Here is a 24,579-nt window from a genome sequence, read left to right on the forward strand (position 1 = left end):
GTGTAAGATTGAACAAGCATCATACATTAAATTCTTGGGAGTATGATTTGATGATCACTTAAGATGGGTAAAGCATGTAATATCACTGAACAAAAAATTAAGTCACACACGTTACATACTTAGAATGCTTAAATACGCATGTAATATTAAAACGTGTTATGTGTTTATTTCTCATTCATGCACAGTTTATTAAGATATGGTGTACAATTCTGGGGGAACAATAGTCTAACAAAACATTCATTTAGACTACTGTACTATGCACATCGGATGCAAAGGGCGAAGGAGAAGCAGAGTTTTTGTTTTTCAAAATAAATACATCAAATCAGAAGCTGCTAATTGGAGTAATCTATAAACCTCCAAACGTCGGTGCCATGTCCTCCTTTCAGTCTGCCCTGTCCTCACTCGTGACACAGTATGAACACATAATCATTATGGGCGTCACAAACATCGACTTACAGTTAAAATCCCCCTCTGCCGAAAAACTACGGCTACTGTTCCACTCCAATGATATGAGTTTAACACCGCTGGACCCAACTCATCACACGCCACACAGCCACACACTCATAGATATAATAGCAACAAAGCGACCAGATAAAATAATCCGCGCCAATCAGACATCCGCTTCGCGACTTTCTGCTCATGACGTGATATTCTTAAATTACTCAATGCATACTACCAAAGAAAAATCTCACCTGGTACCCTACAGAAACTTTAAAAATGTTAACCATGACGCTCTTCCAAAGGATTGCTCAGACATCCCTTGGCATGATATAAGCAATGAACCGACTTTAGACGGAAAAATTCGGCAATTATGTCGCAAAATTATTGCACTGTATGATAAACATGCTCCTCAACGCACTGTCAAGGTAAAAAGAGCTCCCGCTCCGTGGCTCACCACTGCATTACGCCAGTTAATGAATAAACGTGATGCTGCACATAGGGCCTTCAAGCGTAACCCAACTCCCGAGGCATACGAAGCTTATAGGAAACTCCGAAACAGAACCAAGCAAAGCGTGAGGAATGCCAAAATCAGACATGCCCGCTCTGTCGTATGCTGCATATCAAAACCTGCTGCACTGTGGAAAAAGCTGCGCAGTTTCGGTATAGGGAAGCGAAGATCTGACGCTGTTTATCAAGCATCTGCATAAGAATTAAACGATTTCTTCTCAACAGCTGTAAACTGCCACGCAGCGACAAATTACCAGCCCCAAGATATCAATCTCTCGAGAGACAAGTTTTTCCTAAAACATGTCACTACCGGCACAGTACACAAGGCAATTATGAGAATCTCTTCCGAGGCAGTAGGAAATGATGGAGTGAGCATTGGCATGATTAAGAACGTTGTAGACACTATTATTCCAGTTATCACAGACATCTTCAACCTGTCTCTTGTCAGTAGTACATATCCTACTGAGTGGAAGCCAAGTTTAATTCAGCCTATACCCAAGACTGACAACCCTAACTCGCCAGGTGACTACAGGCCGATCAGCATACTACCTGCAATATCAAAGGCCCTAGAATACATCGTCCATAAACAGCTGACGGATTACCTCAAAACTCATAACATCCATGACGAATATCAGTCAGGCTTTCGAAAGCACCATAGTACAGCAACTGCGTTAATCAAAGTAACTGATGGCATTAAACATGCTATGGACAGACGTGAAGCTACTATCCTAACACTGCTTGACTTTAGCAAGGCTTTTGACACAGTTGACTTCGATATATTACTAATTAAAATGAAACAGCTGAATTTCTCAAACAGCGCAATACACTGGTTCGACAGCTACCTCAAAAACAGAAGTCAACAAGTCATTTCTGGTTCGGAAAAGTCATCATGGAAAAGCTTGCGCTCTGGAGTTCCCCAAGGCTCCATCCTTGGTCCACTACTCTTCTCACTGTACATTAATGATATTTCTCCAGTGATTCACTCCTGCACCTGCCATCTATATGCCGACGACATCCAACTGTACATAAGTGCAAGCCCCAAAAACATTGCTGGCGTAGTAGCGAGTATGAACGCAGATCTTTGCTCCGTTTCTCGATGGGCACAGAACCTATGTCTGAAACTAAACCCCAAGAAATCCCAGGTCATACTTATATCTCATCCAAAGTTAATCAGCCGGTGCTTTCGCGAAACAGTCCCTACAATACTCCTCAATGGTACCCAACTACCATACCAAAGAACAGTAAAACACCTTGGAATAATCTTCGATGAACACCTAAACTGGGAAGAACGAACAGTCACAGCTTGCCGGAAATCGCTCTCCTCCCTACATGCAATTGAAAAATTTAGAAAAATATTTCCAACCCATGTTAAACAAAAATTAGTCCAAACACTAGTGTTGCCTAATCTTTACTACTGCAATGTAGTTCAACACGGCACAAATAGGGAAAATTCTAGATGCCTCGAGCTAGTGATGAATGCTTGCGTTAGATACGTGTGCAATATTCGGTTGTATGATCATATCAGTCCTTCATACTCCCAGGTAGGTTGGATACGCCCACATAAGGCACGCGATCTCCACACGATGTGCTTACGTCATCGATTTCTTAGCCACTGGTGCCCCCAATACTTATCTTCTCACATTAAACACCTATCATCATTCCACAATCGCAATGCCAGATCGGATACGTCTAGCATCTTGGCTGTACCTTTACATAACACAAAATCTTTCTTCGTGTCATTCTCCATCTCAGCCATACGACTATGGAACGCACTCCCCTGTGATCTGCGTCTTATCCAGAACTACTCAACATTCAAGAGGGAACTCAAAACTTACATATTACGGACGGTATAGCCACCATTGTTGTGCACCTCCCATCTCTTTCTTTCTCCTCTCCATCACAGCTTCGAATTTTACCATTCTATTTCTCTTCCTCTAACCTATCTACCTCTTATATATCTCTTTCCCCCATTCTATCGTCTTATGTCTCTGGTCGATGAGAATAACTCACAAGCTGCAAGAATATAACGAGAATATTCCCAATTGACAATGGGACTGACATTCACAAAAGAAAAGTATGTTTACTTTCATATAAATAGTCACTATTATTATTATTATTATCATTATTATTCTTGATTGTTATAATTACTTTTTATTGTTATAATTATCATTGTACTACTTTTATAACCTCTATTTTTTTCCTTTAACATCAATACTGCATAATATGTTATATGTCCTCAATGTCAATCTGAGTATGCCTGGTTAGGTGTAAGACAGGGCCTGAAGGCCCTAATCTTGCCAGGTAAAATAAATGCATAAATAAATAAATAAATAAATAAAGAAGGCAGTTAGAATAATAAAAGGTATAGGATATAGAGACACTTGTAGGCATGCTTTCAAAGAATGAAAAATCATGACTCTACCATCCTTAGACTTATATGAAAGCATTTGTTTCTTAAAAGAACACGAGGAATTTTCTGCATTAAACAGAGAATTTCACAACAGCAAAACGAGGAATGGGAATGTTTTCCAGAGAGAAATTCATAAAACAGCTATGTATCACAAAAGTGTACTATACCAACCCAAAATCCTCTACAGTGCTCTCCCCAAAGAACTAAAAATAATACCAAAACTGCACATATTTAAGAAACATGTTATTGAGCAATAGTTTTTACAGTATTCAAGAGTTTATGAACCATTGACAATAAAAGCGCAGCTAATATTCCCTTACCTAATAAATATGTGTAATTCCTCACATTTAAATACTTGCTGTTTCTATGAAAGTGTGAAACAGTGTTATTGTAAGAATGGAAATAATCTTTGATGCCAGCCGGTGTGGCCGTGTGGTTCCAGACACTTCAGTCTGGAACTGCGTGACTGCTACTGTCGCAGGTTCGAATCCTGCCTCGGGCATGGATGTGTGTGATGTCCTTAGGTTAGTTAGGTTTAAGTAGTTCTAAGTTCTAGGGGACTGATGACCACAGATGTTAAGTCCCATAGAACTCTGAGCCAACCAGTCTTTGATGTGAGAATCACTAGCTTTTTTTTGTATGTTGTTATCCTACTTGTATATTTTTATGTTAATGTTCTTATAGTTCTATTAAAATTGTAATGTCTAAGTGACAAGTAAATTCAATTATAAATTTTCATGTACATGTATTTCAAATTGTAATGTTTATTGACAAGTCCAATATCATTTTGATGATGTACTCCAAGGACGCATAAATTGAATTGAATTGAATGGTGTTAAGTGTTATGTATGTGGAGAAATGTAATGCAGGGACTCCGTATGTGTGAAGAAGCACAACAATGGGTTCATTCAAATTATGTTGTCGCACTCAGTTTAAATTACACTGCAATCAATAAAACGTGTTTGTGTAGTGATCAGTGCAACGCCATTAACGAACTTTTCATGGCATATGATGCAGGCATTGAACAACGTGTTGTTACAACATTAATGAATGACGTGTGCCAGCTAAAAGCTGAAGTAAACAAACTAAAAAAATGCCTTCTCAGTAGAAAAAACCAAGTCGGCGAATGTAAAAGCAGCGGACACTAACTTTGACCTGCTTTGTAACATGTCCTACACACCTAAAAAGGCTCATCAGGTGAAAGTTTCTACAGATAATTTTCATATCAAATTAAGTAATAGATATCAGGTATTATCAGACAGTCTTGTGGTGTCACCGCCAAACACCACACTTGCTAGGTGGTAGCCTATAAATCGGCCGCGGCCCGGTAGTATACGTCGGACCCGCGTGTCGCCACTATCAGTGATTGCAGACCGAGCGCCGACACACGGCAGGTCTAGAGAGAATTCCCCAGTTGTACAACCGACTTTGCTAGCGATGGTTTACTGACAAGATACGCTCTCATTTGCCGAGACGATAGTTAGCATAGCCTTCAGCTAAGTCATTTGCTACGATCTAGCAAGGCGCCATTATCAGTTATTATTGATATTGAATCATGTACCGTCAAGTCCGACGTTCGTCATTTATGGATTAAAGTATTCCACCAGCTACGTCGGTTTTTCTAAATTCTAATTTCCTTGTCCTGTTCCAGACCTCACGCCAGCCTGCGTGAGCTAAAACGCGTGCCTTTCGGCCTCCTCTGGTAACACGGTGTTGGCTCTCCTGCAAACCACAACATTGGCGACGAGGCAAAACCGCGTTCTTATCGATATTGCACTGATTTCCTTGTGTAATGGCTTCGACATAATCTCCAAATGTACTGTCAGAATTTTATCGCTTACAGAACCCTTGGACAGCTCGTCCAGGGTCAACGTGCAATGCAAAACGATGCGGCAGCCGTCGCTCCACCAGTAACGCAGCCACAACACGCTGTTGCACCCACTTTTCGACCTTTTGATGCTGCACTGGAAAGCTGGACGGAGTGGTCACGCCAATTTGGATTCCATCTCGCCGCCTACAGAATTCAAGGTAACGAGCGGCAGCCTTATTTATTGTCTTCTGTCGGCGTGATCACGTACCGTGTGATAGTCACATTATTTCTCCGACGCGACGTAGCAACTCTGTCCTACGAAGAAATTTTGTCTGCATTAGATGCATATTTCAAAGAATCAGTCAATGTAGTTGCCAAACGGTATACCTTCTTTCGTACAAAACGTACGGCAGGTCAGACTAATCGGGAGTGGGTTGCAACCTTGCAAGGCCTTACTAGGGATTGTGCGTTTGAGTGTCAATGTGGACTCCCTGATTCAGATACCATGGTACGTGATGCAATTGCACAGAACGTTTCTGGTGTTCGTATAAGGGAACAGATTTTGAAACTAATCAATCCCTCCCTTCAACAAGTGATGGACATATTGGATCGGCAGGACATACTTGACTTTGCTCAGGAATCATTTGAAACTTCGCCAGCAGTGTTTCAGATTAACTGGCCCGCCGAGCGAGCTGCACGGAGCAGTAAACAACCCTCGAGCCCGGCCGCGCCGCTGCCGCCAGGCTCTCAGCCATGTGTGCCGCGCCGGCACGCAAATACAGTGATCAAATCATGCCCGCGGTGTGCTACTAAACATTCGCGTGAGAATTGCCCGTCATGCCAAGCTATTTGATTTTATTGTGTTAAAAAAGTACATGTTCAGAGTGTTTGCCAGAAAAAGCTCAGATCGGAAACTCAAAACCGTTCCAGGCCCATTGCTTCGCGCCGGAATCGGAATCGAACCAAGGATACTCAGGCTCGCGAAACTTCGCCCAAGGAAATTCATGTAGTTCATTCCACTCCGCGCAGTGCCACTCTCTCTAACAGTGACTGTGTTCGTCCCAAAAATAGTGTGCGTCGACATCGCCGGAAATCCCGTAAAGTCGCAAGTGACTATGTACCAGTGTCAGTTCACGTTGCACGAGACAGTCGCTCTTGTCGTCAGCAGGACAATAAACTTTTTGTAGACTTGGACATTAACGGCAAAGTGATACCATTTCAGTTCGATACCGGAGCTGCAGTTTCACTGATCAATCAAGACACAAACTGCTGGGCACACCTCCGTTGCGTGCCGCAAATGTTAAGTTAAATAGTTATTCCGGTAAAGACATCCCTGTGTTAGAACAGTGCAGCCTTCTTGCATCATACAAAGGACAAACAAAACTTGTGTCATTTTACGTCCTTCGTTCTTCTTCTGCAGTGAACTTGTTTGGTTTCAATTTATTTCAGTTGTTTAACTTGCCTATAGTAAATCAGGTCCTATCAGTGAACCAGACGGTGCCTTCAGACAATGTTTCTCGTCTATGTGAAGAATTTGCAGACATTTTTGCACCGGGCCTCGGTTGCGCGAAGAACTATAAAGCACATTTGGAACTGAAAGTAAACGCGCAACCGAAATTTTTCAGAGCGCGCAATGTTCCCCAAGCATTGCGTGATGAGGTCGCAAAAACATTACATGATTTGGAATCACAAGGTGTAATTGAACGTGTGCAGGCTTCTCTCTGGGCATCACCCTTAGTAATTTTGCCAAAACCTTCCGGAAAGTTGAGACTTTGTGTAGACTTCAAGGCAACAGTGAATCCACAACTAGTGATTGCAACTTTTCCTTTACGCCGCCCGGAAGATCTTTTTGACAAACTGTGCGGGTAAATATTTTTCGAAGTTGGTTCTCGCAGATGCGTACTTGCAAATACCGGTGGACAAAGAATCCCAGCGAGTTTTGGTGGTTAACACGCATCTTGGATTGCATCAATTCAAACGACTGCCATTCGGGTGTGCATCCGCCCCTGCATTGTTTCAGCAATATCTACAAACTGTTTGTGCGTCGGTCCCTACTGCAGCAAATTACCTGGACGATATTGTAATCTCCGGAAAGACGGAAGAAGAACATTTGGCCAATCTCAGAACATTATTTCAGGTCTTGCGACAAAATGGTCTTCGCTTGCGGAAGGACAAATGTGTGTCTTTTGCTCGGGACTTGCCATACTTGGGACATGTACTCAATACCCAAGGCATACATCCCAGTCCCACGCACCTTCGTGCCATCCAAGACTTGCCGTCGCCGCAGAATTTTTAGCAGCTACAGAGTGTGCTGGTAAAAATAAATTACTACCATCGCTATGTGCCGCATGCCTCTTCCGTTTCAGCTCCGTTCATCGCTTACGCCGTAAAGGTGTTCCGTTCGTCTGGACGACGGAATGCGAACGCTCCTTTCGCCAGTTGAAATCGGCGTTGCTTTCCAATACTTGCCTTACGCCATTCGATCCCCAGAAGCCCCTCTTGTTGATGGTGGATGCATCGGATTTCGGGATCGGTGCTGTGCTTGCGCACAAAGATGGATCGCACGATCGCCCTATTACCTTTGCGTCCAATTTGCTCTCGTCTGCGCGAAGAAATTATTCACAGATCGAGAAAGAAGCATTGGCTCGTATTTGGTGTTACAAAGTTTCATGATTTCTTGTATGGTCGTCACTTTACCATACTCACAGACCACAAACCTTTGACATCGTTTTTTCATCCGACTAAGCCTGTACCTCCACGTACAGAGCAGAAATTCATTCGCTGGTCTACTTTCCTCTCGCAGTACCGCTACGATATCTTGCATCGGTTCACTGCTAAGCACGGAAACGCCGATGCGTTGTCCCGCTTGCCTGTTGCTGAGGATAGGGCATTCGATTCCTCCGAACTTGCTTGCATGTTCATCGATGCGGAAATCGATGACGTGGTCGAATCGTTTCCGATTGATTTTCGTCGTGTAGCTACAGCCACAGCTGCCGACCCTGTCCTTGCTCCCGTTCTGCGTTTTGTTGCTACGCAATGACCCTTGTCAAAGTCACGGATCGGGGACCCGTTGGTTCGCCGATTTTTTGCTGACAAGGAGAGACTTTTTGTACGACGTGGTGTTTTGCTGCTGCGTTCTGATAATGATCAGTCCAGGGTCGTGGTACCACGTTCGTTACAGTCCTCTGTCTTACAGCTTCTCCACCAAGGACATTGGGGTATAGTGAGGACGAAACAACTTGCTCGTCAGCACTGTACTTGGTTCGGAATCGATACCGCGATTACGAATATGTGCTCTTCTTGCATGGTGTGTGGCGCACAACAATCAGCACCACCGCGGAAATTCTTTGCATGGCCGAAAGCCACTTCCCCTTGGCAACGCTTACACATCGATTTTGCTGGTCCATTCCAGAATGCTCTATGGTTGATTGTGGTAGGTTCATTCAGTAATTTTTCATTTGTTGTCCGGATGTCTTCCACGACGTCATCTGCCACCATCCAAGAGTTATCCGCTATCTTTTGCATTGAAGGTCTTCCACAGACTATTGTTTCCGACAATGGCCCACAATTCATGTCCGCAGAATTTCAGTCATTCTTCAAGGACAATGGTATTCAACATCTGACGTCCGCGCCGTTTTCGCCACAGTCAAACGGTGCCGCTGAACGATTGGTCAGGTCTTTCAAGTCACATATGTTGAAGTTAAAAGAGTCGCATTCTCGGGAGGACGCGTTATTGCTCTTTTTGTCCTCGTATCGCTCTCAGCCCCGAGATGGTCGCTCGCCGGCTGAGTTGCTCCACGGTCGCCCTCATCGAACCTTGATGTCTTTGCTACATCCGCCGCATCAGGTTCCTGTGCAGCGGCAGACACCTGCTTTTGCTCCAGGCGACGTTGTCTACTATCGCCACTACCGAGGTTCACGGCGTTGGCTCGAAGGGCGCATTCTTCGCTGCCTCGGCAACGCTATGTATCTGGCTTTGGGGGCCTCTGGTGACGTGCGTCGGCATCTCAATCAGCTGCGCCTCTGTCGTCGCACGGGATCTGCCGCTCACCGCCTGCTTTCAGCGACGGTGCCGTCCGGTCAGCGCCCCGGGGACCCATCTACTGGCTCGCCTCAGCCCCAGGTGTTACCGAAGCTGCCTTCCATTTTGCCCGCAGTGGTCGCGTCGCTGCAACCGCCGGGCGCCTCCCTGGGTCACGTGCCGCCGATCGCTTCCCGTGACCAGTTGTCCTCCGACATGGAACTCTTGCCCACTCCGGATCATATGTCGTCTTCGCCCGTCGGGTGCCCCGGCCCGATGGAGGTCGACCCTTCGGCCCCTCCTGTCTCTCTACGGGCGCATACACCGCATATTGGCGTGCACCCTGGAGCAGGTTTTCAGGCGTTTCCTAGCTCCCCGCGGTTCTAATGGCACGGTGCGGGTGGCACAGCCTCGCCTGTTGTTAGGCTCCCCACCTCGTCGCATACGTCAACATGGGGTCCTCCCCACGGTGGGCGGAAGCCTTATACCACTACCGCACGCCGATTTGCGGGGGAGGAATGTGGTGCCACCGCCAGACACCACACTTGCTAGGTGGTAGCCTTTAAATCGGCCGCGGTCCGGTAGTATACGTCGGACCCACGTGTCGCCAATATCAGTGATTGCAGACCGAGCGCCGCCACATGGCAAGTCTAGAGAGACTTCCTAGCACTCGCCCCAGTTGTACAACCGACTTTGCTAGCGATGGTTCAGTGACAAGATACGCTTTCATTTGCCGAGACGATAGTTAGCATAGCCTTCAGCTACGTCATTTGATACGATCTAGCAAGGCGCCATTATCAGTTATTATTGATACTGAATCATGTACCGTCAAGTCCGACGTTCGTCATTTATGGATTAAAGTTGAGTATTCCACCAGCTACGTCGGTTTTTCTAAATTCTAATTTCCTTGTCCTGTTCCAGGCCTCTCGCCAGCCTGCGTGAGCTAAAACGCGTGCCTTTCGACCTCCTCTAGTAACACGGTGTTGGCTCTCCTGCCAACCACAACAAGTACTGTAGTGCAAAAAGAGAAAGTCATTGTGAATTCATTAATTAAAATTTCCGGGCTGAATTGCCGTGGTCCATATATAAAACTGCTTCTCCTTCCTGACGTTTTGTTGTCTACTGCGGGCAACACCTTCTGAGGTGAACGGCGACTGGATCCTAGGCGCAGGAGGTACCACTTATATAGAGCGCTTAGATGGCGCCACCACTCATCACGTGCTTTCGACTTATAAACTATCTCTGACTAGTGCCATCTCTCTCGATTATAGGTAATCGATAGTCAGTTTATTGGTACAGAGTCGACCGCCATATCTTTTCTAGTTTTAATCCTTCTTCTTTTTTATTATAATTATTTTCATGCTTGTAGATCTCTATAGCTTCTAGGACTTCACATTATTATACTCGCATGTATAGAGACGCTACAGAGATCTACAAGCACGAAAATAATTTTAATAAAGAAGAAGAAGGATTAAAACTAGACAAGATATGGCGGTCGACTCTGTACCAATGAAGTGACTATCGATTACCTATAATAGAGAGAGATGGCACTAGCCAGAGATAGTTTTAAAGTTGAAAGCACGTGATGAGTGGTGGTGCCATCTAAGCGCTCTATATAAGTGGGACGTCCAGCGCCTACGAGCCAGTCGCCAACTCACCTCAGAAGATGTTGCCCGCAGTAGGCAATGAAACGTCAGGAAGGAGAAGCAATTTTATATATGGACCACAGCAATTCAGCCCAGAAATTTAATTAATGAAGACGCAGGCCGTGAAAGCTTACATGTTATGATCATTGCGAATTCTCGTGAATACCTTACAGCAAAAGGTCATAATGAAAAACATTTAACTCGTACTACCAGCAAAAAAAGTACTACTGCATTATATATTAGAAACAAATCTTATGATAAGGTGGACACTTTATTGCAGGGGAAACATCACAGGGCTGAAAATCGGAAAGTAAATCAAGAAAATATTTACTTATTCTCAGACCGTCATGGAAGAGGGCTAGCTGAAATACTGAAAGAAAAAATGGAAAAGTTAAATATGGGTCTAGTGAAACCAGGTGCGCCTCTGCATGTTGTTTTGAAAGGTATCCACAAAAACAAAGATTCGGGTTCAAATAACTCATTTATAATAATAACTGAAGCAAATGATATTTACAAAAACGAAGCCAAACATGCAACAAGAGATCTGAAGAAAATGCTAGTGTGTGTGCCAGCTCTCAAAATAACTATTTTAAGTATTCCTGAACGACATGACCTAACAAAAACATCTTGTGTAAATAAAGAAATAGAAATTACAAATCGTAAAATTGAGAAAATGTGCAAACTGTTCTGCAACGTGAGCTTTCTTAAAGCTGCCAATCTAAGAGAAGACTCCACAATGTGTGGTATGCACAGGAACTGTTGTGGTTGGCAGGAGAGCCAACTGTATGGTTAAAGAAGGCCGAAATGCACGCGTTTTAGCTCACACAGGCTGGCGTGAGGTCTGGAACATGACAAGGGAATCAGAATTGAAAAAAAACGGACGTAGTTGGTGGAATACTTAACTTTAATCCATTAATGACGAACGTCGCTCTTATGGCACATGATTCACTATATCAGTAGTACGGATACTGGCGCCTTGCTAGGTCGTAGCAAATAACGTAGCTGAAGGATATGCTAACTATCGTCTCGGCAAATGAGAGCGTAATTTGTCAGTGAACCATCGCTGGCAAAGTCGGCTGTACAACTGGGGACGAGTGCTAGGAAGTCTCTCTAGACCTGCCGTGTGGCGGCGCCCGGTCTGCAATCACTGATAGTGGCGACACGCGGGTCCGACGTATACCACCGGACCGCGGCCGATTTAAAGGCTACTACCTAGCAAGTGTGGTGTCTGGCGGTGACACCACAGGAACATCAGTGGCAAATCTAGATTGTGTGAATTAATACTGGAAAACCTAAATTAATTCAATGAATCACAGTATCCACCAATAGCAGTAAGTATGGTGGAGCCTAATCTAGGGTCACAGAGTGGTACAACTACAGTGACTTCGGATAAATTGAGAAACAATTAAAGTAAAGAAATTGACACAGATGATTTGTCAAGCTCAGTTTCTGCTACATAAACTGTCCCATCATCAGTGGAAGTGTCATTAACTCCAGCTACAGCAACTGCAGCACCGGTAATATTAAAATTAACTGCAGCAGGATCAACAACTAGATCACAGTGCTCCATCAAAGCTACTGTAGTGTCACCAGGGCCTGCAGCAGTCTACAATCAAAAGAGTGGAAATGTCATCAACTTCAGATACAGCAACTACAGCATCTGAAACATTAACTGCAGCAGGATCAACAATTAGACCACAGTGTTCCATCAAAACTACTGTAGTGTCACCAAGGCCTGCAGCAGTCTACAATCAAAAGAGGAGCTAGAAGCCTAGAAAACCTGCTCTACTAAATCAAGATTTTTTATGGTTTCGCCTACAAAAAGGGGAAAACCATGACTTAGGTAAGTCAGTCAGAAATGACACTCAGCAAAAGATCAATTATCTAATGAGCATGTGCAACAACTCTCCCATCTTGAAACCTAGCAACTCACTTCCTCAAAAAGTCAATACTAAGTGTGACAAACTGTGTATTTTCCATCAATACATATATGTAAAAAAGAATATAATGTCTAGATCTCTAGAGCTCACAAAATACTGTTTTGATCAGCATAGTAATTAGCACGAAGACCCTGTCACTCATTGTAGTAACACTGTATAGGGCCCCTTCAGGGAAGCAATGTATGTTCTTTAAGCAACTCGAATCTCTTCTATCCCATAAATATTCAAAAAATAAAAACACTGTAGTCCTAGGAGACTTTAACATTAACTTTATAGATTATGACAGTAGTAGAGCTGACCTGCTACATATAATGAACACATACAACCTCACACCCAAGGTAGACTTCCCCACAAGGGTTACTAACTACTGTTCAAGTCTTATAGATAATATTTTCAGTGATGAGAATAGAAACACCAATGCAACAGTAATACAAGTCCTAAATGGTCTTTCAGACCATGATGGCCAGTTGATAACTATCAATGATATATGCCCACACAAGAAGGACAAAGTCTGTAAAAGGTCATTTAGGGTAATTAATAATGAAAATCTCCTGATCTTCAACAGTTATCTTCAACTCATTGACTGGGTTCCAATTTATAGAGCACTGAAACTCAATGAGAAATTTAACCTATTTATAAATGAATTTATGTGCCACTTTGAAGCTGTTTTCCCTCTAAGAACTGCAAAGAACAAGTTCCAAAGCCATACCAGGAAACAGTGGCTCACAAAGGGAATAAAAACATTATGTAGGACTAAAAGACTGTTTTATTTTTCTCTCAGCAATACAAATGATCCTGAAATGAGAGCTCACTATAAAAGGTACTGTAAGATCTTAAATGCAGTTCTGATGGTGGAAAAAAGTATGTTAATCAACTCAGAAATAGATAATTCTGGCAACAAAATAAAAGCCACCTGTGATATTATTAAAAGAGAAACAGGTAGTTACTCAAAGGATGCAGAAAATATTGAAGTTATACATAATGGAAATATTATTGATAAAGGTGAAAATGTTGCAAAAATTTTCAACGAGCATTTTTTGACTGCAGCAGATAAAATGAGGTGTAATGGTTCTATAAATGAGGCTCTGAATCTTTTACAAACAAGTGGACTTAGTGCAACACCCCAGATTAGCATGTCTCTTGTCACTGTTGAGGGAATTAAGAAGATAATAAAGACCATGAAAAACAAAAACTCAACTGGTATTGACGGTATTTCCATCAAAGTGTTGAAACACACACACATTTTGATTTGTGAAGTCCTGTGCCACATCTTTAATTAATCACTAAAACTATGAATTGTCCCTGATAGACTTAAATATGCAGTGGTGAAACCATTGTACAAGAAGGGTGACAGAAACGAAGTAACCAATTATCATCCTATTTCACTCTTAACTTGTTTCTCCAAGATTCTCGAGAATCATGTACACAGAAGGATTCTTGAACATCTTAGTAAATACAATATTCTCAATAAAAGTCAATTCGGTTTCCAGAAAAACATCTCAACAGAAGATGCAACATATTCTTTCACCAATGCAATTCTTGAATCAATCAATAATAAAATGTCTCCAACTGGAATTTTTTGTGACCTTTCTAAGGCGTTTGATTGCGTGAACCATGAGATTTTTCTGAGAAAGGCAGAATTTTATGGGTTAACTGTAGAAGCAGGGATGTGGCTTGTCTCCTATTTAAAGGGCTGGAAACAGAAAGTCATAGTAAATGACACTAATGGGGAACCAGTGTCCTCTTCTTGGGGCACAATAAACTGTGGACTCCCACAGGGCTCTATTCTGGTTCCTCTACTTTTCCTTATTTTCATAAATGATCTTCCAATGTGTACCAGGGCTAAGATAAATTTTACTTTGTTTGCCGATGACACAACGATTCTGGTAGACAATTCAACAAATACTAATCTTGAGATCACTGTAAATGCAATTTTTCATGAGACTTTTAACTGGTTTACCTCTAATGAATTATCACTAAATTTTGAAAAAGCTGAATTGATTCAATTCCATGCAAGCCAAAATATTGAAAATGAGATTAATGTTAAATACAATGATGGAAATTTAGCAGAAGTGGAGTCAACAAAAATTCCTGGGTCTACTTGTTAATAGCAATCTAAACTGGTCCTTATGCATTCCTTACCTATATAAAAAACTAAGCTCAGCAGTTTACGCTATTCATGCGATTGCTTCCTTCAGTGACTTCAATACTTTGAAAGCTGCTTATTTTGGTTATTTTCGTGCCCTGATGGCCTATGGAAATATATTCTGGGGAAACCAGCCAAACGCAAACAAAATCCTCATAGTCCAGAAAAGAGTCAGGATTCTGTGTGGCGTCAATTACGGACATTCCTGCAGGAAACTCTTCCAAGAACTGAGAATACTCAAAACAGTATCTCAGTACATTTTCTCTTTCATGTGTTTCTTGTGTAAAAACCATTCCCTTGTTGAAATGAACAGTATGTGTCATAACTATGACACTATGTTAAAAATGATCTATATCTTGAACAAAAGAATGTAAGTATGGTGCAAAAAGGAGTACACTACTCTTGCATAAAAATGGTTAATGCTCTCCCGCAGGCAATAAAAATGTCAGTTATTGATCCACCTACTTTTAAAGATCAACTGAAACCGTATCTTCTAAGTAAAACCATTTACTCTCTGGGCGAATATGTGTATGAGAATATGTGAATTGATTTTGATCTATTGTAAGTCTGTTCAATGTAATTTGTAACTTTTTACAAAAAAAATCTTGTAAATATTTTTTCTATGTAATATATTATTCATTGTACAACCCATCATTATAAACAAATGTCTCAAATCTATGTAAATGACACGTTCTACACCCAAGCGATATATCGCTAATGGGTCTACAGAACATGAATGAAATAAATAACTGAAATAAAGTAAATATCTATTTATTATTGTAAACATATTTATTATTCTGTATTATATAAATTCTCTGTGATACTTATTTATCTATGATAGCACCTAAGATGTGAATACTGTAATATGAATTTGAGTAACGATATTTACACAATATGTGACCCCCCAAGGACAGAAAACCCCAATTAACAAACTTTATGGAAACTTAAAGTAGGGAAGTGAGTCATCTTATCAGTGGCAGAACCTATGTATGATAATATCTACACTGGTTATATTTTGATTAACACCTATATCATTCATACTGAGAATTGCATACAAAAAGGGGACATAAAAGGAAAGGATTATCATAGATTCTTTATCAAACATCTATAGAATAAATCAAAAATTATATTAACGAAGGTTAAATCCAAGAAAGTAATTCAGTCAAAGATAACATTTAGCATGGAAGAGAGTTGCAGCTGCATCGAAAAAGGAAATTCAACGCAACTACAGTGCAACTTGGATATGGAAATGTTCAGTAAGTTAGTTGCTCTTGAGTCACTCTTGAGTTCATGGTGATAGTTGTCTGGATGCAAACGCTATTAGATTGTTTCAGTTTTGGAAGTTTGATAATTCGTGAGATAGAGATTGGAGTGTTGCTCAGTCATTCGACTGCAGAAAGTTAATCTTTACTGTTCTCAACATGATGGTATAGTAAGACCAGTGTTAGACGTCAATTTAGTGATATTGGTTTATTGGACTTAGCCTTCATTCTGATGAACAGTTACAAACCTTGAGAGCAATGGATCAATGACAAAAAAATAATTCGTAGGCATGAGTAGGACACAATAAAATGAAGACATGAGGAAAGACAAGTACGCTGATTAGTCAAAAGTTTCTGTCAGCGTCAAGATTACAGAACTGAACAGAAGTTAATCTTGAATGACATACCGGTGTGCATGTGTTGTAGGGACAAACAGTTAATTACAGAAAGAACAATAAAGTCTGAGTCAAAAGATAAATCTTATGTGTCACCTAACTCATTAAACGGACAATACAATGTGTATTAATGCAAGTTGATTAACTCTTTAAATATTTTAAGTTACTAAGTGAGTACATGAATAATGTACAGAGAAAAGTGATTAGATTAAATCAGTATTACATCATATTAAAAAAAATTACTCCAGCATAAGTTATCTCTGGAGTTATGTCGCACCATTGTTAATAACTTGTTGTACCAATGGCATAGCAACAGAACAGTAGACAGTAAAATTTCATCCTCGCTATGTATGATGTGAAAAACGACCATAATGATGAAATCAAGAATCAAGATTTTATTTCATCACGGAACTAACCAGGCATAAAAATAAAAATAAAAGATTCCAGTTTATCAGTTTGCACAAGCTGACAAGACTGTTGCGGACAGATAACAGACTATTTCTAAACGACATGAGGAGTTGTGTTCTTATGAGAGTTACAGGTGCTGTTCCATGTCATACAGACAGGGACGAACATCGTTATGGGTGAGTGAAGAAGGAGGGGAAGGACATGACATCAGATGGCGCCTACAACATGGGACTCGATGACACCAAGCAACACATCGTTCGCCTATAGCGTGAGGCCTGACGCTGCCGGACTACACATCGTTTGGCGCTTCACATCTACGATGCCAGCAGAAACAACATGCGGAGCTCAATGCCTCTACGACTGTCACATGAGGGTCAACGCTTTCTGACTACTTGATATCTGAAGACGGAGCAACGTTACAAGTCAGAAAACAGTTTGAGAGCAGAGCTTTGGTTGAGACAGTAATATAAGCTGCAGGCAGAGATGTGGGAAAAGCTGCAACAACCCCAAATAGACAATAAACAGTAAGCACTAATCAAAATAAGTCATTATTCAGGTACCCTAGATTTCCATATTTTACTGTAGTTAACAAGAATTTCCATCATGTCAAAGTGAAGCAGGAGATTACGTAGCGATTTTGACAAAACCATTCCAGAATCCGGTGATGAACTAGGTGAATTACCTGAACATGAGGAGATTAACAGAGCAATCATTAATATAGGAGGAGAATCGTTTACAGAGTCAGACAAAATTATTACTCCTAGTGTATGTGATTCTGGAATGGAAAGTAAGGTTATGGAACTAGATGATAACAATTTTGATCCCAAGGACAAAGCAGACAACGAATGCATGATGAATGTTGCACAAACCAGTTTAGGAAATATAGATGTACTTAGTGCTATACTATCACAGCTAAATACATTGGGTGATTTAAATACTAAGCTAGCTTAACGACAAGTGACATTAAATGCTAAATTTTCTGATGTATCTGAATAACAAACAACTTTAAATACTAAATTTTCTGATGTAGCTGAACAACAAGCAACTTTAAATATTAAATTCTCTGAACAGTGGGAGGTGTTAGAAAACAGATTATCTGATACTGATGTTAGGATAATGGAGCAGCAAGCATCTATCAATGCCAAATTTAGGGATCAACAACAGGCCTTAGAAAATAAATTTGCAGAACAACAGGCTAAAATGATTGCTGCTTGGGAGCAATCACCAGTTTAATGTTGATAATAAGATTGATAATATAGAATCCAGATTAGTTAATCAAGAAAAAGAAGTTAAAATTGTTGACCATATAGACCAGATACATGAAAGTGTTGGTAATTTTTCAGAACAGTTTGGGGTAATATCAGAAAGGGTTAACACCTTGACTGAGAATAATAGCTGTATTACCAAAAAAATAGAGGGATTAACTGGTCGTCTAAATGATGTAGAGAGCAACTCATTAAGTAAGCAACAATCAAGTAGTAGTGCCAACCCGGAAAATGAACAAATAGGTAGCCATATGAAATCTAACTGCAAGAGAAAACATCCGTGAGTACAGCATAACGTGTATACCGGTGAACAATGTGAAGTAAACAGCCAATCAGATGAAGAGAGTGATCCCTATGTTCAAAGAAGTTGTATTTAATCATTAAAGGTAGAACAAAGTATTTTCAAAAGTAGACAATTTCCTATTTTTTTTGGTGAAAAGAATAACATTAATCCCAAAGTATTTATTAATTCTTTTAAAAGGATATTTCTATGTTGTTGGACAGAGTATGACAAACTACAACTCATAGTATAAAAACTTGTAGAAGCAGCATTGTGGGCTGCTGAGATAAGCAAACTTGCCATACAGGTTCCAAATTTGAAAAACTATTTCTAACAAAATATGGTCAATAAGTAGACAAGAGAGATTATGAAAAGAGTTTTATCAGCCTGAATTTTACAATTCAAAGAAAGAAACATTGAGACAATATTTTGATCATTATTTCAACAAGACACGTTATTGGACTGAACTGATCTAAAGTAGACAGGTTATTAGAATATTAACAGGCAGATTACGTTTCAATATCAAAGAGAAATTTATTCATGTACCTCATAGTGATGTAGAACGATTTGTGTCAGTAATCGATTCGATTGACATGCTGATTGAATGTGCGAAACAATGGCTGAATAATAGTAGTAATTATTATTCTAGGAATAATGTGTGTAGCAATCAATGGAATAATGGTAATCAAAGTAATAGTTATTCTCCAGACTTTAACTGAAGTAACAATAATTCAGAGAACTGTAGTGGACATGTGGATCGCACATGAAAGAATAATCGAAATTGGAATATGAATTACAAATACTCTAAAGGTAATTTTGTAGGAAATAATAACCAAATACCAAGAGGAGGAGGTTTTGAATGGATGAACATTGTAAATACAAATAGGAAAAGAAAGTTTGGGGGCGGCACTCATCAAATAATACATGTTCCAACAATGGCCGTAGGAATAATTGTGCTCCTATGAAGCCACTGAATAAATCAAATTGGGGAACGTATCAGATGGATAATGTAGGTTGGACGAACACTAATACTACAGGTACATCTTCTGGATCTACCAGACTCATATTGTTGACAGATGGGAGATATGTAGTTGCGGATAATACATATCCACCAACGGAAAATCAAATTCATTTAGTAGAGGTACATGAACCACCAAAAAACTTGAATGACGGACAGTCAAACTAATAGCAGTCATTTTAGGCCTTCCTTGGGTGGCTGGTATTGAGGAGGGAGGCAAACATCGCCAGTCAGTAAATACTCTTGAATACTATGTGGAACCACACATTCAGGAACATCTCATGAAAGAACCAAGGAATGAAACGAATGATAAAGAGTATACTTTGCAAGCGATTGTAGTAATAAAGATTAATAATTTACTGGTTAATTTACTGATAGATACAGGGATGTTGGCTAGTGTGATGACAATGTGTTACTTGAATGTGGTTAGTCAGCAACAAAAAATACTCACCTTACCAGTAATCGGCTGCATTGTGTCAGGGGCATTTAGCGCGAAAGCGCAATGCATAATTAGCAGATATGGGTGACAGTGGAACTAGAAGGAGAAGCCGTAGAATGAACATTCTTGGTAGTGTCTAGAATGTCAACGCCGTGTATTTGGGGTTTGGATTTTTTATATGATTTTGGTGCAGTGACTGATATTAAGGAAGGTGTGTGTACTTTTACAGTTAAAGGCAAACCATTAAAGGTAATTTTGTTGATGATCAAGATTATTTTAGGATATCTAACCATCTAGAATCTGACCATTAATTGTCTTCCTGTAAATGATTTGCATTTCAAGAATAATGATTGTGTTAGGCAAATTGATGCTGAGACCGATGTATTGAGCATAGCTGAAAAAGTATGAGAATCAGAATCAGAATCGGCTGAAAAAGTACGAGAATCAGAATCAGAATCAGAAACAACAAACTGAATTGAGAGAAGTCTTGCAGTTATTTTTACCTGTATTTAATAAAAAGCCAGATGTAATTAAGGACTCTGAATATTGTATCAAAAAATACCGTCATTCGACTTTTTGTAAAACTACATATTGAGTCCCTTGGTCAAAAAGAGAAGCTGTAACTAAGGAGATCAAAAAGATGATAGACTGGGGAATTATTGAGACTTGCACATCCGAATAATCAAGCTCATTATTGGAGTGACTAAGCCGAATGGTGACATTCGGTTAGTCTTAGCCGGTCGTGATATTGATAAGATTATTAAGCCTGTGAGGACTCACCCGGAGAATTTAGAAAAACTATTACAGAAGTTTGATGGGGTGAAGTTCTTAACCTCTGAAGCTGGAAAAAAAATCTAAGGAATCAAGAAAGTATATGTCATTCATTTACCTGGGACGTAATTATCAATTTAAACTAATTCCGTTTGGACTGAACGTTAGTGGCGATGTTTTTACAACTGCTTTACATACAGTACTCGGTTTGGAGTTGCTAGAGTGAGTCACTGTATATGTTGATGACTTACTGATCACCACAGAGACCTAGGAAGAACATATTGAGCTAATGGATTGTGTATTTGAGAAATTCCTAGAATACGGAGTCCAAATTAATTTAGCAAAATCCAAATTTGGAAGAAATCAGATTAAATTCTTGGGTCATATTTTAACTCCTGAAGGAATTATTCCAAATCCTAAAAACTTGGATGCAATAAGAAATTGACCATATCTGCAAAATAAAAAACATCTAAAGCCATTTTTAGGTTTATCATCTTTCTTCAGAAAGTTTGTATCTCAGCAGTTATTAAATATTGTCTGTTGCAATTGTTGAGCCAAAACATATCATGGTAATGGACAGAATCTTGTAGTAAAGCCTTTGATGAGGTTTGCAATGCTTTAATAAATGCTCCATTGTGGCATCATCCACAGATGGATAAAGATTTTTTCATAGCAACAGATGAGGTGGAAACAAGACTAGGTGTTAGATTACTCCAAACGGACAATGAGAATAAAGTAGAAACTAGAAAAATTATTGCCTTTGCTAGTCAAACCTTATCATATTGTGAACGCTCATACAGTACTACTGAGCTGGAAGTATTAGCAATGATATGGGCACTAAAAAAGTTATGATATTTTGCATGTGGTAAACAGATAGTTATGTATTATGACCACAAAACAATAACATTGTTAATGACGAGTAGAATGTTACATGGCTGACCTACACATTGGGTCTCATTTTTAGAGGAATGTGACGTAACAGTTAAGCATGTCAAAGGGAGAGACACTGTTGTCACAAATGCATTGTTGAGGGTACCAACTACCAAGATCGATGAGGCTGAAGAAGAGCTAGTAATGGGTTTTAAGGTGATGATGTTAGGACCATTTCCATATAGGAAAGAGGTTAATGAAATGTGTTTGCGAATAGGGCAAATGCAGAAAGTAGACGGTAAATGGAAAAAAAGTGATTTAAGAGCATGAACAACTGATAAAGTTAATAGTCATTACCAATTGCAAGAAGGCGTATTGTTTTATTCTAAAACTGAGAAGGGTGAGTGGGAGATATGCATTCCCTCAAGGTGTATTGATCCCATATTGTGATTCACACATGTGAGATGGGGACATTTCACAGCTCATAAGTGTATAATATAATTACAACAACTATGTTTCTATCCAAATTTACAGAAGGAGCTCAAGAAATGTAGGATATGTCAAAAGGCAAAGCAAGTCATTTATTGTGTTAAAGATGTGTTGCATCCAATAATACCTAGGAAACCTCTAAGCATCGTACCATGTGATATGTGTGGGCCATTTCCAGTAGCAAAAGGAAATTTTAAATATGTATTTGCGATGTATGATCTTTTCACAAAATATGTAAAATTGTATGCATTACGATCAACTAATGTGAAACCTTTGTTAAGAAGGATCATAGATGATTATTTAGTTAAAGTGGGGAAACCTGCAATGTTAATTTCTGATAATGCATCATATTTTTTAAGTAAAGCATGGCACGAAACAATGAAGACATGGGGAATTCCTCATGTATTCATAGCCCACTTTAATCCATCAGGGAACCCCATAGAAAGAGTCTTCCAAGAATTGAACAGATTCATAAGAACATATGTGCATAACCAACATCATAGATACAGCGTCCACCTTGACAAGCGAGGATGCAGCAACTTACAAGTTTGTAAAAAAGCTAGTGATTGGTGGTCACAATAAACGGCTATGCTTCAGCCATATACATAATAATTAAACCTTTTCGAAGACCAAATAACTGCTAAAGCTTCCAATTCCGTAAATTATATAACTCAGTACATATCTCGAAATATCTCTTCTTATCTTACAGATTATCAATGCAAAGTAGTTTCAAGCCCAATTATTCCTTGGAGCGTCCACTGACTCCATGGAATAGCGTCTCTGCTATCTATGTTTTCTCTTATGAAAAGAATGAAGGAATTCTTGCCGATTAGTCGTGAAAGAAGCAGGATGTACATGTATGTATTGTTGAGCTAGTCGCCATCTTGATGAGATTCTGTTTGAGAAGGAATTTAATACATGAACTAAACCAAAGTAAGTGTGTTCGCGTATTATTTAACTGATTATTATTGAGAGTGTCTGCTTACTACGATGTGTTGCACGGGATCAGTGGGGAACGTCTGATTTACACTGGACGAACCTGCCGTTTTGTATGCTCAAGATATCCAATTACTTCAAATAAATAGGCTAACACGGTCTTACCAGCAGATCTCCGGTCTTCCCCATGTGATCACTGAAAGTTAATAATTATTACAAATGTTTTCAGGAGATCGACTGACAATTTTCGTCGCATCGAGACTTCGAAATTGCTTCACTGCCTTATGGAATTTAAGTTAAGCTCAATTTAATCAGGATAGAACGGTATTGAACTGTGTGAATGTGATAAGCCTGCATTGTGAATGAAAATTCCCTTAAGATACGCATGTTTTCACTATCCTGATCAGTGAAGCTAAATCAGACCAGTGTGAGAGAGGTTTTTAAAATTTAGATTCCACAGAAGATATTAAAACTCCACAAACTGTTTCGTGGGTGCCCTTGATGCCTGGTGGTCTTCGGAAAAACAGTTTATTATACTCATTACAGATATCACACAGAAAAGGATGGGACTGCTGTTAGTTCACAGCCACCACTGATAGGTTTGAGTAGCCAATTAAATTCTGTAGTAATAATTACCAGAACCATTAAAAATAAACCTGAGATATTTGTAAATGAAAATGTATAGATATAATTTCTATATTCTGTAAAAAGTAATGAGAACATAGAGAAATTGACAGAAAATCACACATGTGCTGTCAAAATTTGAACTCTCAGAAATCTTAAATGTGGTATTAGAATGTAGGAAAATAAGCATGGATGTCATACACAACCAATGTTTGGGAATCTTATCTAGTCAGTATAATAAAATTATTTCAGGAATTTTACGTGTTGAGCTTTACAATGGTTCCAGTTGTTGAAAATGCCATTATGTAGCAGAGCTAGGAAAGGAATTTAAATTTCATGGGCAATGCTAAAGATTCCTTAACATTAAAAATTAAGTAGTTTGAAATGTAGGGAACCCTCCAGGTTCCAATGGCCTTATCCATTAATGATTTTTATGTGTACTTCCCAAAAATGAGAGGTTTTTTGCTGAATATGACGCTAATGAAGATGAGGACGAAGATATTACCTTTTTGCTTTTAAATCGCTACAGTTTGAGGTGAGATCTAGCAGTACACATATCTTTTTCATGAGGTCTGAGAAAGCTGACAGCCTGATATTCATCAGAGGTTAAGTTGGAATTATGATAGAGTCACAAAATGTGTCATTGACAGAATATAAAATTCATAAAATTCAAATTTTGTGCTATAGACTGTTCAGTCTATCACTAAGTGATCTATTGCAAAACAGTCAGTCCATCAAAACATATCATGGTAAAACAAAAAAATAAAAAAAATTACAATAATGAAAAATCAAGTTTGAAAAAGGAAACAAAAATGAGGAAAAGCAACCATGTACCTGTAGCAGATTCATTTGTTGCACTTAAAAACATTGCAATGTTTTGCATTATCTCTCTCTTTATGGT

At 39.8% G+C, this 24,579-nt stretch overlaps 1 protein-coding gene across 2 annotated transcripts in view; it reads right to left on the bottom strand.

Annotated features, from left to right (window-relative positions):
• LOC126299280 (cytokine receptor-like) overlaps window positions 1-24,579 on the bottom strand; it is a 431,253-nt gene that overhangs the window by 33,349 nt on the left and 373,325 nt on the right. The gene's annotated exons all lie outside the window — the stretch shown is intronic.

The sequence above is a fragment of the Schistocerca gregaria genome, chromosome X (assembly GCF_023897955.1).
Source record: "Schistocerca gregaria isolate iqSchGreg1 chromosome X, iqSchGreg1.2, whole genome shotgun sequence".
In the NCBI taxonomy this organism is placed as follows: Eukaryota; Metazoa; Arthropoda; class Insecta; order Orthoptera; family Acrididae; genus Schistocerca; species Schistocerca gregaria.